General features: G+C 38.9%; 1 long non-coding RNA gene across 1 annotated transcript; it reads left to right on the top strand.

Moving 5' to 3' along the window:
* The first annotated feature begins 13,662 nt into the window (after nucleotides 1-13,662).
* On the top strand, nucleotides 13,663-14,189 carry LOC140535719 (uncharacterized). The gene is made up of 3 exons (XR_011977548.1): nucleotides 13,663-13,699; nucleotides 13,850-13,890; nucleotides 14,115-14,189. It is a non-coding gene; the product is annotated as an uncharacterized lncRNA (long non-coding RNA).
* The last annotated feature ends 524 nt before the right edge of the window (nucleotides 14,190-14,713 follow it).

Raw genomic sequence — 14,713 nt, 5'->3', positions numbered from 1 at the left:
GGATTAATACTGATCTACAGACTGAGATGCACCAAGACACAAGGTCCTGTTCATACTGTACCAGTTCCTCACTGGTTGATTTTTTCAGGACTGCATTAATACAGCATACAGTGAGGTTTTCTCTCTTTCTGCAGACTCTACCTACATCAGTGAAAGATCTGGAACTAATTATACAGTAAGTGAACGGGGCAGGGAAAGTAGAAGATCAGTCAAATATCAGTCCTAGATCAAGAACAGACAAGCTAGTGTGGCCAGACCAGGAACAGGTGCTGAAAACCCAATTAACGTTACATTAGCTACTACTACTACTACTACTCCTGCTATTACTACTACTGCTACTGCTGCTTCTACTACTACTGCAACTACTACTACTGCTACTACTATTACTACTACTGCTACTACTACCACCACTTCCACTACTACTACTACTACTGCTACTACTACTATTACTACTACTGCTACTACTACCACCACTTCCACTACTACTACTACTACTCCTGCTATTACTACTACTGCTACTGCTACAACTACTTCTACTAATAATACTACTACCGCTACTGCTACTACTATTACTGCTACTACTGCTGCTAATACTACTGCTAATACTACTACCACTTCCACTACTACTGCTACTACTACTACTACTGCTACTACTACTTCTACTACTACTACTACTCCTGCTATTACTGCTACTGCTACTACTACTGCTACTACTACTACTACTGCTACTACTACTACTACCACCACTTCCACTACTACTACTACTACTGCTGCTACTACTCCTGCTATTACTACTACTGCTACTGCTACAACTACTTCTACTAATAATACTACTACCGCTACTGCTACTACTATTACTACTACTACTGCTACTACTGCTGCTAATACTACTGCTAATACTACTACCACTTCCACTACTACTGCTACTACTACTACTACTGCTACTACTACTTCTACTGCTACTACTACTCCTGCTATTACTGCTACTGCTACTACTACTTCTACTACTTCTACTAATACTACTACCACTACTGCTACTACTACTGCTGTCAATACTACTGCTGCTGCTAATACTACTGCTAATACTACTACCACTTCCACTACTACTACTACTACTGCTACTACTGCTACTACTACTACTGCTGCTAATACTACTGCTAATACTACTACCACTTCCACTACTACTACTACTGCTGCTACTGCTAATACTACTACCACTTCCACTACTACTACTACTGCTGCTACTGCTACTACCACTACTACTGCTACTACAACTACTACTGCTACTACTACTACTACTGCTACTACTACTTCTGCTACTAATACTACTTTTACCACTACTACTACTGCTACTGCTACTGCTACTACTACTTCTGCTACTAAAACCTGCTGAAAACCCAATTAACGTTACATTAGCTACTACTACTACTACTACTGCTACTACTACTACTACCGCTAATACTACTACTACTACTACTACTACTACTACTACTCCTGCTACTAATACTACTGCTAATACTACTACTGCTACTACTGCTACTACTACTTCTGCTACTAATACTTCTGCTACTAATACTTCTGCTACTAATACTACTTTTACCACTACTACTAATACTACTGCTACTACTGCTTCTGCTACTGCTGCTTCTGCTACTAATACTACTTTTACCACTACTACTACTACTACTGCTACTACTGCTTCTGCTTCTGCTACTGCTACTTCTGCTACTACTAATTTTAATACTACTACTATCACTACTACTACTACTACTACTACTACTACCACCACCACCATTACTGCTACTACTGCTACTACTACTACTACTTCTGCTACTACTACTTCTGCTACTACTAATTTTAATACTACTGCTACTACTACTACTACTACCACCACCACCACCATTACTGCTACTACTGCTACTACTACTACTACTACTGCTACTACTAATACTACTACTGCTACTACTACTGCTACTACTGCTACTACTACTGCTACTACTGCTACTGCTACTACTACTACTACTGCTACTACTAATAGTACTACTGCTACTACTACTATTGCTACTACTGCTTCTGCTACTGCTACTACTACTTCTACTACTGCTGCTAATACAACTACCACTTCCACTACTACTACTACTGCTGCTGCTACTGCTACTACCACTACTCCTAATACTACTACCACTTCCACTACTACTACTACTACTACTGCTACAACTACTACTACTACTACTACTACTACTACTACTGCTGCTACTGCTACTACCACTACTACTGCTACTAATACTTCTGCTACTACTAATTTTAATACTACTACTATTACTACTACTACTACCACCACCACCATTACTGCTACTACTGCTACTACTACTACATGTATAAGTACTTATATTACTACTATCACTGCTATCATCATACTATTGTCACAATTGTAATTATTATGGTTACAACTGCTACTACAATTAATTTTCTATTAGTATTACTACTGCTGTCACTAAGATGGACATCTCCAAATGCTAATTTCCTCAAGTTAGAAGTTTTGTCAGGCCTTTACTGCAGCCGCCTTCAATTGCTGTTTGTTTGTTTCTGTTTCTGCTTTGGTTTTGTCTTCAGTAAGCAAAAAGCTGCTATGAGGTCAGGTGACTTTTTCATCTTTTTCAGTATGCTGTGGGTCATTATCCATCTATACTTTAAAGTGCCATCACACCTTTTCTGCAGCATTTGACTAAATCTGAACTTTAAGCAGAGCTCTATACACTTCAGAATTTATCTTATTTCTGTCAGCAGAACATCATCAACAAACACCAGTTCCATTGGCAGCTATAAACCAACCAGCCATAACATTAAAACCAACTGATTTAATCAAAACAGCCCAGATCCTTCAAGGTATCCACAAGAGCTTTAAAAATGTATTGTTTTATCTGGCACAAAGACATTAGCAGCAGATCCTTTAGTCCTGTAGGTTGTGAGGTGGGACCTTCATGGATTGCATCAATGAGCCTTGGGCACCCATAACCCTGTCGCTGGTTTATCACTTGTCCTTCCTTGAAGCACTTTTGGTAGGTACTGACCACTGCATACCAGGAACACCCCACTAGACCTGCCTGATGATGTTTTGGAGATGTTCTGACCCAGTCATTGTCTAGAACCTCACAGTTTGGTTCAGATTCTTAAACTTGTCTATTTTTCCTGCTTCAACACCTTCATCACTTTCAAGAACTGACTGTTCACTTGCTGCTTAATATGTATTTGGCAAGAGCCATTGTAACCAGAAAATCAGTGTTATTCGTTTAAACTTTCAATGGTTATAATGTTATGGCTGATTAGTGTATGTGTCCATGCCAGAACAGTCCTTCTACCATGTTGGACAGTTGACGTATCTTCTCCATACTCAAGTTAAGCTAGGGTTGACCTGTCTAAGGAATCATGTTCCAGATCTTATTAGACTTTTTTAGTTGTCTTCTCAGTGTAATCTGACCTTTCTGTTCTTATGTAATTTCAGAATGATCGTGATTATGAAAATGATCCTCCTTGGACACAAAATATCAGCATCAGTCCATTCTACCAGAACATGGATCCCAAAGCCAAACAAGCAGTTTCGGTCTACCAGAGCCTAGACCCCAAAACCAAACAATCAAACTCAGCCTACCACACTCTAAAACCTTAAGACCAGCCAATCAGATTCAGTCTACCAGAGGCTAAACCCTAAAAGCAGAGAGCCAGAGTTTACCAGAGCCCAACAGAAATTGACCTGTCCATGTTATAAATTTTTAGTGATATTATTTATATACTGATATGGTGGTGGTGAATGTGTTGATGTTTGTTGCGCTGGTACAAATGGATCAGACACAGTGCTGCTAGAATTTCTAAAAACCTTGGCTGGACTGGAAATAGTCCACCAACCAGAAATAGAAAGTGGACAGCATCCTGTGAGTGCTGATGAAGGACTAGAGGATGATCAACACAAGCTTGTGACTCTTCTGGACAGCGAGAGGACACAGTGTTTAAACAATCCATCAACTGTCTTAACATGAGCACAGTGTGTCTAAACACAATTAAGGAAAGAAATTAGTTTTATTTTTTTTATTTTTAATTTCTGTATATTTTAACAAAACAAAAAGCAATTTTAAATTCTAAACAACCCCCCTTTATAAGGTCTAAAAAGCTCATTTTCACTATTTGGTTGTTTCTGTATGTGAAAGTAAAAATCAATAAATAATTGATCACAAAATAAGACATTTTTATTTGTATAAATTTGTATAGAATTTATTATTATTTTTTTAACCATTGTAAGCAGTTTTTGTCTTTTATTCCCCTATTTTAACAGCTTTCACTGCACTGTTCTACTGATAAACACATTTAACTAATTTTACTTTACAGAGCTTGCTGGTTTGTTTTGTGGAGATTTTCATGATTCTACTTTTTTGCTGTTATTTCAATTTAATTAATGGCAGTGCTGGAACTTTCAAGAAAATGTGTTGTTGGCCAGGAATTTCTCAGATCCTCTCTTCAGGCCATGTGCTTGATGTTGTCTTCAACACTGTCCTTGGTGTTGAACTGCTTAACTGGGAATGGTAATTGTTCCTCAGCTGGAGTAGATTGTTGAGTGGTAGGATACTTTTTATGTTGGGTTTGTTCAGAAGACAGTCTAAAAGTTAGAGCACAAATCTGAGCTTTTCATTGTTTAACAGTTTAAGTGGCAGAACATGTTCAAAAATGTTAAACAGAAACTGCTCCCTTAACGTCTAGCGAGAGCAAAAAAACAGGACTGAAAACTGGATTCAAGGCCCAGATACTCAGGGGCAGTTTTACAAGCCCTTTTACCCCACTGTTATTTTATCTCAGAAAGAAATATGCATTTTTCCTGTATATTAATAATAATAATAATAATAATAATAATAATAATAATAAGTCTATAAAAGGGCTGTAATTTTGTGGTTCTACTATAACTACTATAGGTACTATAACATAAATACTATAGACACATCATGTCTAAATGTGTTCATGAGTTATTTTCTTAAAATTATCTGGTATTTGGTTTGTGGTTAGTGATGCTGGAAGGAGGGGCTGTGAGTTTGAGCAACTCTGAGTCTTAGCATAGAAAGAGGAACCAACCAAGCCACATAGAAGAGAAGACAGAGACACACAGACCTTTAGTCTGAAGTGAACCAAAGCAAACTACAGATGAATATAGTTAAATATAGTGAAGCTGGAGTTCATTTCAAGATGATTTTGCTCTTCTTTACCATCTACCTGATCTCAGGTCAGTTATTCTCCTTTAAACTTCAACGTTGATGTAAAGATGTAATATTCCGGTTTTATGTGTTTATAAAGTTAAAGTATGTGCTATAGTTATATAGAACACTTGTTTGCATTTCTATGAATGAGAACATTCACTTTGATTGGCAGGTCATGAGGGAAGCTTTGATGTGATTGGCTACTCAGGAGGTAGTGTCATAATCTACTGCACATATAGTAAGGATAGAGGATACAATGGGTATTTCTGTCAGGAATCAGCACAACAGTGTGTCTATCTGAACTCTGATCGATCACCGAACACATGGGATCATAAAGGCAGAGTTTCTGTACTTGAGTCTTCAGAACACCTTACAGTGATCTACAGAGACCTGAGTTTAAAGGATGAAGGATTATATATGTGTGGAGAGACTGGAGAGCTGAACCATTTTATAAATCTGGAAGTAAAAACAGGTGAGAAAATCCTTCTAATTCTGTATAAATATCTATAAAGCTGCTCATTTGTAGGTGCTGATGTTCTGGAAGCTTCTCTAGATGCTCCATCTGAAAATACTAGAAAGTAAGCAAATTGTGATTGATTGACAGATCCATGCTGTTGGAGACCTAAGACTGTGACTGGTTATCTGGGACAGACCGTCACCATCAGCTGTTCCTATCCAGAGAAGTTTCAGACAAACACCAAGTTCTTCTTCAAACAAAAAGATCAACATTATACAGAAGTGATCCGTTCCTCAGAGTCTCAGAAAGACAGGTTCTTCATCTCTGACGACAGAAGCTCTAAAGTTCTCAGTGTGTGGATCAGAGATGTGAGAGAAGAGGATGGAGGAGATTATTTCTGTGGAGTGGCGGGGGAAGACAGTGCATCAAATTATGAAACCTTGTTCACCAAGATTCATCTACAGGTTACATGTGAGCTCCATTAACTTCCTACACTGTTTTAGAGATTCTGCTAGGATAAATGTGAATCCCTTGCTGGGATACATAAGTGTTGTTCAACCATGAAGCAGAGTATCCTTATTTAAAAATAAATTACTCCACATAGATCTGCGTCTAGGTAAAGCAGGTTTACGTAAGAATTTGAATTTGTTCTCTTGCTCTTTGGCTCCCTCTACAGTTGGGAAGTGTAATTTGCCCTTTGAGCCTTCATAAAAGACACAAGTGAGAGCTCCAGAGGCAGCAATTGAAGGTAGAGAAGCATGTGGACTGAGGCGGTAGAGTAGTACTACAGGATTTTACACTAATATGACTCACAGCATTACACAGTTCTGGAGAGTGGTTCTCCTCCTGCAGGTCCACCATCAAAGCTCCATAGTGCAGTATTAACATTCCGTAATTTCTTAAAATGTCTGTTTGCAGAGGAAGAGCACAAATGAAGACCTAAACTTGTAAGCACAGCTGCTGTTTGTTTAAGTTGAACATATTCAGGCAGGACATCAATGCTTTAGGCTCCTTACCATGAATATATGTGGATATGTGTCAAATCCTGATTTAATTCCAGAGCAGGAGAAACAGTCAGCTGTTTTATTTGAATCCATCATGAAATTAAACAGCAAAAGATGATAAAAAATTGCTAAACAAAACAGAGGGGTTTAAACACACCTAGGAAGAACAGGGAACATCTGGGGATAATGATGTGGGCAGGGTTTTGAAGAAGACACATCTAAAAACAGGTGGGGTAATTGGTGATGATATGACAATCCCAAAATCTATTCACCCCTTAAACAATTTATGGCCTGTTTCCAAAAAATAGCCCCACCAGTTTATACAGAAGTCCCTGTAGTTACTGAATAATACACCTTGGTGTGTGATTAAGGGTTTAAACAGGTGGATGAAAACACAGGAACAACGTCAGAATCAAGAGCAGAACATGGCTACTCGTGACAGCAGAATGCTAAAGATTCTAATACCCTTCCTTTACGGCTCAGGATATAACAAAAGTGTGGAAACCTGTTGTGTCTCTCAGCTCCAGCTTCCTCCTTCAGTATCAGCATCACCATTGTGAGCATCTGGGTGGTTCTGCTGCCGATAGGAGGATTAAAACTGATCTTCTGCAAACTGAGACGCTGTAAAACACAAGGTAAGATTCACACACTGGTGATGTTGATGTCCTGTATAGTAATATAATAGTTACCTGTGTAATAAATGTATACACATTGTGAGGTTCACAGACTCCCTCTAGTTGACAGTAAATAGAAGATTGGTTTTAATGGTGTCTCCTTTCTTTTTGCAGACTCAGCTGAGAGAAGAAGCCGATCTGGAGAACAAAATAGAGTGAGTAAACACACTGATGAAGTACTCGAAAAACTGGGCACAGCAGATTATTTACAATATTCATATATCAGACCTAATTTCTCTTCAATTAGAAATAAAATATTAGTTAAATTGCATATCCCATTTAAACTCCTAAAATAAAGGTGCTACAAAGAGTTCTTTAAGCCATAAAACAAAACATGTTTGGCTCTATAAAAATCTTTTTATATGAGTTGTAGGACCTTTTAAAGGTTTACAGAACCTTCACTGGTTCTTCACATTAAAGGTGTTATGTAGTGAGTGTATACACAAATCAGAAATAACTTGAAGTGAAAAGCACTGATGATCTGGTTCCAATGGCTCCATTTGTCTGGGAGGTGGATCTACATATTAGGCAGCTCTTGAAGGTGTTAGTTCTTGAAGGTGATGAAGGTGAAAAATGGACAAGCGAAGGAATCTGAGACACTTTGACAAGAACCAAACTGTGAGGTTCTAGACAATGACTGAGAACATCTCTAGAACATCATCAGGCAGGTCTCGTGGGGTGTTTGTTATTCAGTGGTCAGTACCTACCATAAGTGCTCCAAGGAAGGACAATCAGGAAAGGTGATGGGGACATGGTCACATTATTGATGATCACAGAGGTCCCACCTCACAACTTACTGAACTTAGAGGGTCTGTTGCTAACATCTGGGTTAAAGACACCACAAGACTCCTCCAGATGGTCTTGTGGAGTCCAGGTCTTGAATGATCAGATATGATGTGGCAGCACAAAGGGGAACTACCTTGGTGGTACTAAAGTTTTGGATGATTGGAGTATGTACTGATGCTGCAGTTGATCATTTATCCCTACATGGAGCTCCTTGATAGAATATTTTTACTTATTCCTTTTTAATTTATAGAACTGTCCTTTTGTGTTCTTCAAAACAATCTCTAACGATGCTTTATAACAGGGTTAGAACATCACAAATGTCAGTTCTTTCAGTTGCTTTGAAGCAAATGTTTGTAATATTTATATTGCTCTAATTTCAGAACGATCATGATTATGAAAATGATCCACCTGGAAACCAGAACATCAGAATCTACCAGAACCTAAACCCCAACACCAACCAATCAGATTCAGTTTACCAGAGTCTGACTCCAGCAAGCAGAGGACCAGATTCAGTCTACCAAAGTCTAAAGCCCAGCACCAGTTAGTCAGATAAGTCAGATCTGACACATATGACCAGACCTTTATGGTTTTATCAGACCTTTATCAATAAGATCAGATTCAACTGATAAAACCCTTCATTTCAACTTGGTCTGATGCATTTAAAGAGGATGTAATCCTCTTTAGGTGTGATAGTTGTTGAGTTTTCTAGATGCCATTTCTTTGCATTATGTTATTTTCATGTTATATTTCATGTCATATATATATAGAGAAATGCCACCCCACACCATTACTCAAACTGGTCATGCTGAAGGATGTTGCAGGCAGCAGATCGCTCTCCACAGTGTCTCCAGACTCTGTCACATCTGTCACATGTGCTCAGTGTGAACCTGCTTTCATCTGTGAAGAGCACAGGGCGCCAGTGGCCAATTTGCCAATCCTGGTGTTCTCTGGCAAATGCCAAGCGTCCTGCAAGGTGTTTTGCTGTGAGCACAACCCCCATCTGTGGACGTCGGGCCCTCATACCATCCTCATGGAGTCAGTTTCTAACCATTTGTGCAGACACATGCACATTTGTGGCCTGCTGGAGGTCATTTTGCAGGGCTCTGGCAGTGCTCCTCCTGTTCCTCCTTGCACAAAAGCAGAGGTAACGGTCCTGCTGCTGGGTTGTTGCCCTCCTACGGCCTCCTCCACGTCTCCTGGTGTACTGACAGACACAGTAAATCTTCTTGCCACAGCTTGCATTGATGTGCCATCCTGGATGAGCTGCACTACCTGAGCCACTTCTGTGGGTTGTAAAGTCTCATGCTACCACGAGTGTGAAAGTACCACCAACATTCAAGAGTGATCAAAACATCAGCCAGAAAGCATAGGTACTGAGAAGTGGTCTGTGGTCCCCACCTGCAGAACCACTTCTTTATTTAGTGTGTCTTGCTAATTGCCAATCATTTTTACCTGATGTCTATTCCATTTGCACAACAGCATGTGAAATTGATTGTCAATCAGTGTTGCTTCCTAAGTGAACAGTTTGATTTCACAGAAGTTTGATTTACTTGGAGTTATATTGTGTTGTTTAATTGTTCCCTTTATTTTTTTGAGCAGTGTATATATAAAAAGTCTTTCCTTATTTCAGTAAGAGTATGAAACTAAAGCTATGTTCACACAGCAGGTAAAGTGACCCTGATCTGATTTCCTGAACAAAAATATTATTATTATTATCTTATATATTATCTTATTTTATCTTATCGAGTTGGATTGACGTAAAAAAATCACATTGATTCTGATCCGGCTGTTCAGACTGAAATGCTTTGCCGCGTATCGGGTATGTGTCAGATTTCAGTGTGTCCCGAATCAAAATCAGATATCAGATTAAGTGTGTTTAAATGGCTGTGTGAACGGAGCCTAAGAAGCTCTTGCAGTCAAGCACAAATGCATAGTTCTTCAGTTATTACTAAATCAAACAAATTTATTAAAGCTGCATGTGTCCATAAGTGTGAGGTCATTGAAGGGTCTTTCCCATGTCTACACAAAAAGCATCAGTATGTTTTTAATAAGATCATCAAACTGATTAATCAGTCTGTCGAGTTGTCAGATCTTAATATAAAACCACTGATACAAGAGAAGTAGAGGCTGAGGGGGAAGGGGTTTTCAAACAAAACCAATGTTCTGGTATACAGGTTCTATAAATGTGTATGAGAATGACATCATTATTCCTAATATCGTTTTCCTGTACATTGTTATGTGGTCAGTGATGCTGCTGGGAGAAAAGAGGAACTTTCTAAGAAAAGCTGAATTTAACTGTAAGGACGTAAAATGCAGATAAATAAAAAAAAGTGGAAAGGAGTTTGTTTGACTGTCTAGATCGGTTTGGGATGAAGTTCATCCTCATCTACCCTCAGCTCACATGGTGCTTAGGAGTTCCCTCTCTGGTGTGTGTTGATCTACAGTTTGGTTCTGCTAGGGGAGTCTAGTTTGTATTTGAAGGAGCAGACGATGGAGAGAAAAATTGGTAAAAGCTGATTGGCTAGGGTTAGCCTAGCATGGACACCCACTCACTTCCCTGGATTTAACTTCCTCGCTCACTTGGTTAGACTTACTCTTCCGCCCACACTGGCACAGGAAAAGCTGTGGTCATGAGGCCTGGTTCCCCTACCAACTCTTATTCCCACAACCAGCAGAACCTGGAGGTGATGCACTGCTCTCTCCTTAACCTACACCTTAATCTACAATCAGCCTATACAGACATATCTGTGTACAAACATGTTGTGAACAGACAAGGCTTAAAACTATGTCCCAGGGCTTAAGAGGAGTCCTAAAGTGTCCAGGTGTGAGCCTCAGGTGAGGGGTGGAGCATGAAGGAAGCCTAGCCAAAGCACATAGTCTAGGCATGTGCAGCACCTGTTGAGGCCTGGAGGAGTGAGCCATTGTTACAAGAGCAGTTTCCATAAACCAACCAGTGTTCAAGTACTAAAATAAATTATATAATAATAATAATAATAATAATAATAATAATAATAATAATAATATTATACATAATATACATCATATACATATTAAATCATATAAATGCTGTATCTGCATGCTCTAAATTCACATGACAGGCTCTTATAACTTTACACTAGCTCTAACTGTACACACTAATTCAATTCCTTCAACAGTTGCAGTAGATTAAACTCACTATATGTCTAACTGTGTTCAGGAGCTCCTTTCTCAACATTCTCTGGTGTTTGGCCTGTGGTCAGTGATGCTGGAGGGAGGAGCTGTCTGTGAACAACTTGGACTTCCTGTAAAACAGAAACCACAACAACAGACACAGGAGAAGACAGACTCTCTCACACACTGAGAACAGCTCCTTACGAAGAAGAGTAAAGTTTAAGAACAGAAAACTTATACAGAGGATAAATACAGTGGAGTGGAATTGGTGTGAACATCCGTGAAGTTAAAATTCATTTCTAGATGAAGATCTTCCTCATCTTCACCTTCTACCTGATCCCAGGTCAGTTGTTTATGCTACTTCAAACATGGATAAGATGCAGTGTTCAGTTTAATGTGTGTTTATAAAGACATTGCTGCAGTTCTTCTGAACTGTAAATGTGAGACCATTGGAGGTATCCTTATGAAGGAGAATCTTCACTTTGATTGGCAGGTCTTGTGGGCAGCTTTGATGTGATTGGCTACTCAGGAGGCAGTGTCATGATCTACTGCACATACAATAACACTAGAGGATACAACGGGTATTTCTGTAAGGGATCAGCCCAACAGTGTGTGTATCTGAACCCTGATCTAGCAACGAATACGTGGGATCATAAAGGCAGAGTTTCTCTCTTTGCATCTTCTGGAGTTCTTACAGTGATCTACAGAGACCTGAGTTCAGAGGATGCTGGATTATATATGTGTGGAGAAACAGGAGAGTGGAGCCATACTATAAAGCTGGAAGTGAAAACAGGTCAGAAAGTCCTACTAATTTGATATAAAAAATCTATAAAGCTGCTCATTTGTAGGTGCTGATGTTCTGCAAGTTTCTTCAGATGCTACACCTAGAATTATTAGAAAAGATAATTGTGATTGATTGACAGATCCATGCTGTTCAGCACCAACGACTGTGACTGGTTATCTGGGACAGACCGTCACCATCAACTGTTCCTATCCAGAGGAGTTTCAGATCAAGACCAAGTTCTTCTTCAAACAAAAAGATCAAATTTATACGGAAGTGATCCGTTCCTCAGAGTCTCAGAAAGACAGGTTCTCAATCTCTGATGTCAGAAGCTCTAAAGTTGTCAGTGTGAGGATCAGAGATGTGAGAGATGAGGATGGAGGAGTTTATACTTGTGGAGTGGTGGGGGAAGAAGGTGCCACAAATTATGAAACCTTGTTCACCAAGATTCATCTACAGCTTACAGGTGAGCTCCATTAACTTCCTACACTGTTCATTGATTTAGAGATTCTGCTAGGATAAATGTGAACTCCTTGGTGGGATACATATGTGAACCCATTGTTGTTCAACCATAAAGCAGAGTATCCTTATTAAAAATTAAATTACTTCACATAGATCAGTGTCTAGGTAAAGCACGTGTTAGTACAGTTAGGAAGTGTAAATTACGCTTTGATGAGTGAAAGCTCCAGGAGTGAGGCGGTAGAGTAATACCACAGGATTTTACACTAATGACTTAATATGACCCCTGCAGCTCCACCATCAACGCTCTGGCCTAGAGTGGGAATGACAGAGACACCGTTCTCCCTGTTACAGTCAGTGGAGCAAAAGCATCATCCTGAAGGGGGTTATTTAAGATTAAAATGCTACATAATGTTTCTTCAACACAGTGAGAATGAGAGGATTCCTGTTAGACTGCAGGCACCGAGTCTGAGAAGTGTTATTCAGAGAAAGAGACTTTAAAATTAAGATTAATTTATGTTTGTTTGTTTGTGCTCACAGAATAAGATCCATCCTATAATCTAAGAGATCAAATATTCTAGTCTAAATTTCTTAGAATGTCAGTTTGCAACTTATGAGCTAAAATAGAGCCCAAAAACAAAACCAAAGAAGGGAATTTCATGTAACCCACAGCTGCTCTTTGGTCAAGTTGAACATATTCAGGCAGGACTTCAGTACTTTAGGATCCACACTATGAACAGATGTGGAGCTGGAGGGTTCCTGGTTTGATTTCAGAGCAGGTGTAACAGTTCAGTTCAGTATAGTTGGAAGTGCTAGACAAAACACAGGTTGGAAAAACAAGGAGGAAACGGGCGGGGTAATAGGTGGAGATAAGACAATACAAAAATCTATTAAACAGGTGGATGAAAACACAGGACCAAGGGCAGAAGCAAGAGCAGAACAGGGCTACTTGTGTCAGCAGATTGCTCAAGATTTGAATACCCTTCCTTTACTGCTCAGGATATAACAAAAGTGTGGAAAACTGTTGTGTCTCTCAGCTCCAGCTTCCTCCTTCAGTATCAGCATCACCATTGTAAGCATCTGTGTGGTTCTGCTGCCAATAGGAGGATTGACACTGATCTTCTGCAAACTGAGACGCTGTAAAACACAAGGTAAGATTCACACACACGGGTGATGTTGATGTCCTGTAGTATAAAAGTTACCAGTGTAATAATTGTCTACACCTGGTGGAGTTAGAAGACTGCCTCTAGTGGACAATTTATAGAAGACTAGTTTTACTTGTGTCTCCTCTCTTTCTGCAGACTCAGCTGAGAGGAGAAATCGGCCTCAGGAAAACAATACAGTAAGTAAACACACTGATGAAGTACTAACAGTTTAAGTTCTGATAGAACATTTGTATTTATTCTTTTGTATTTTACAGAACTGTCATTTTATGTTCTTCACAAGGTTTCTAAAGATGCTTAATAACAGGGTGGTAAACATAACAAATGTCAGTTCTTTTAGTTTAGTTATTTTAGCAGCTTTGAAGCAAACGTTATTGTAATATTTATATTGCTCTGATTTCAGAATGATCATGATTATGAAAATGATTCACATGGAAACCAGAACATCAGAATGGGTCCAGTTTACCAGAACCTAAACCGCATCACCGACCAATCAGACTCAGTTTACCAGAGTCTGAATCCAGAAAGGAGAGAGCCAGATTCAGTCTACCAAAGTCTGAAGCCCAGTACCAGTTAGTCAGATAAGTCAGATCTGACACATATGTGAGCAGACTGGTTTTATCAGACCTTTATCAATAAGATCAGATTCAGCTGATAAAACCCTTCATTTCAATTTGGTCTGATGCATTTGGACGTAATCCTCTTTAGGTGTGATATTTGTTGAGTTTTCTAGATGCCATTTGTCTGCATAATGTTTTATTTTCATGTTTTCCATATATATATATATATATATATATATATATATATACTACTTTAATATTTTAGATGTTTATTTTATAATAATCTATTTGTTATTATCTTTGGTCATCGTGTGAGGCACCACAGTTGCAGTTATGTAGAGTATTTCATCATTTCATTGTTTTAATATTGTCTTATATTTGCTATATAGTATTTACACACCAAAAAGCCTGTACAATGAACCCCACTGTTGTATTTTACACA

This window comes from Salminus brasiliensis, chromosome 15 (assembly GCF_030463535.1).
Source record: "Salminus brasiliensis chromosome 15, fSalBra1.hap2, whole genome shotgun sequence".
Classification (NCBI taxonomy): Eukaryota; Metazoa; Chordata; class Actinopteri; order Characiformes; family Bryconidae; genus Salminus; species Salminus brasiliensis.
The sequence above is the reverse complement of the archived record's forward strand: the minus strand, read 5'-3'. Positions and strand labels throughout refer to the sequence as shown.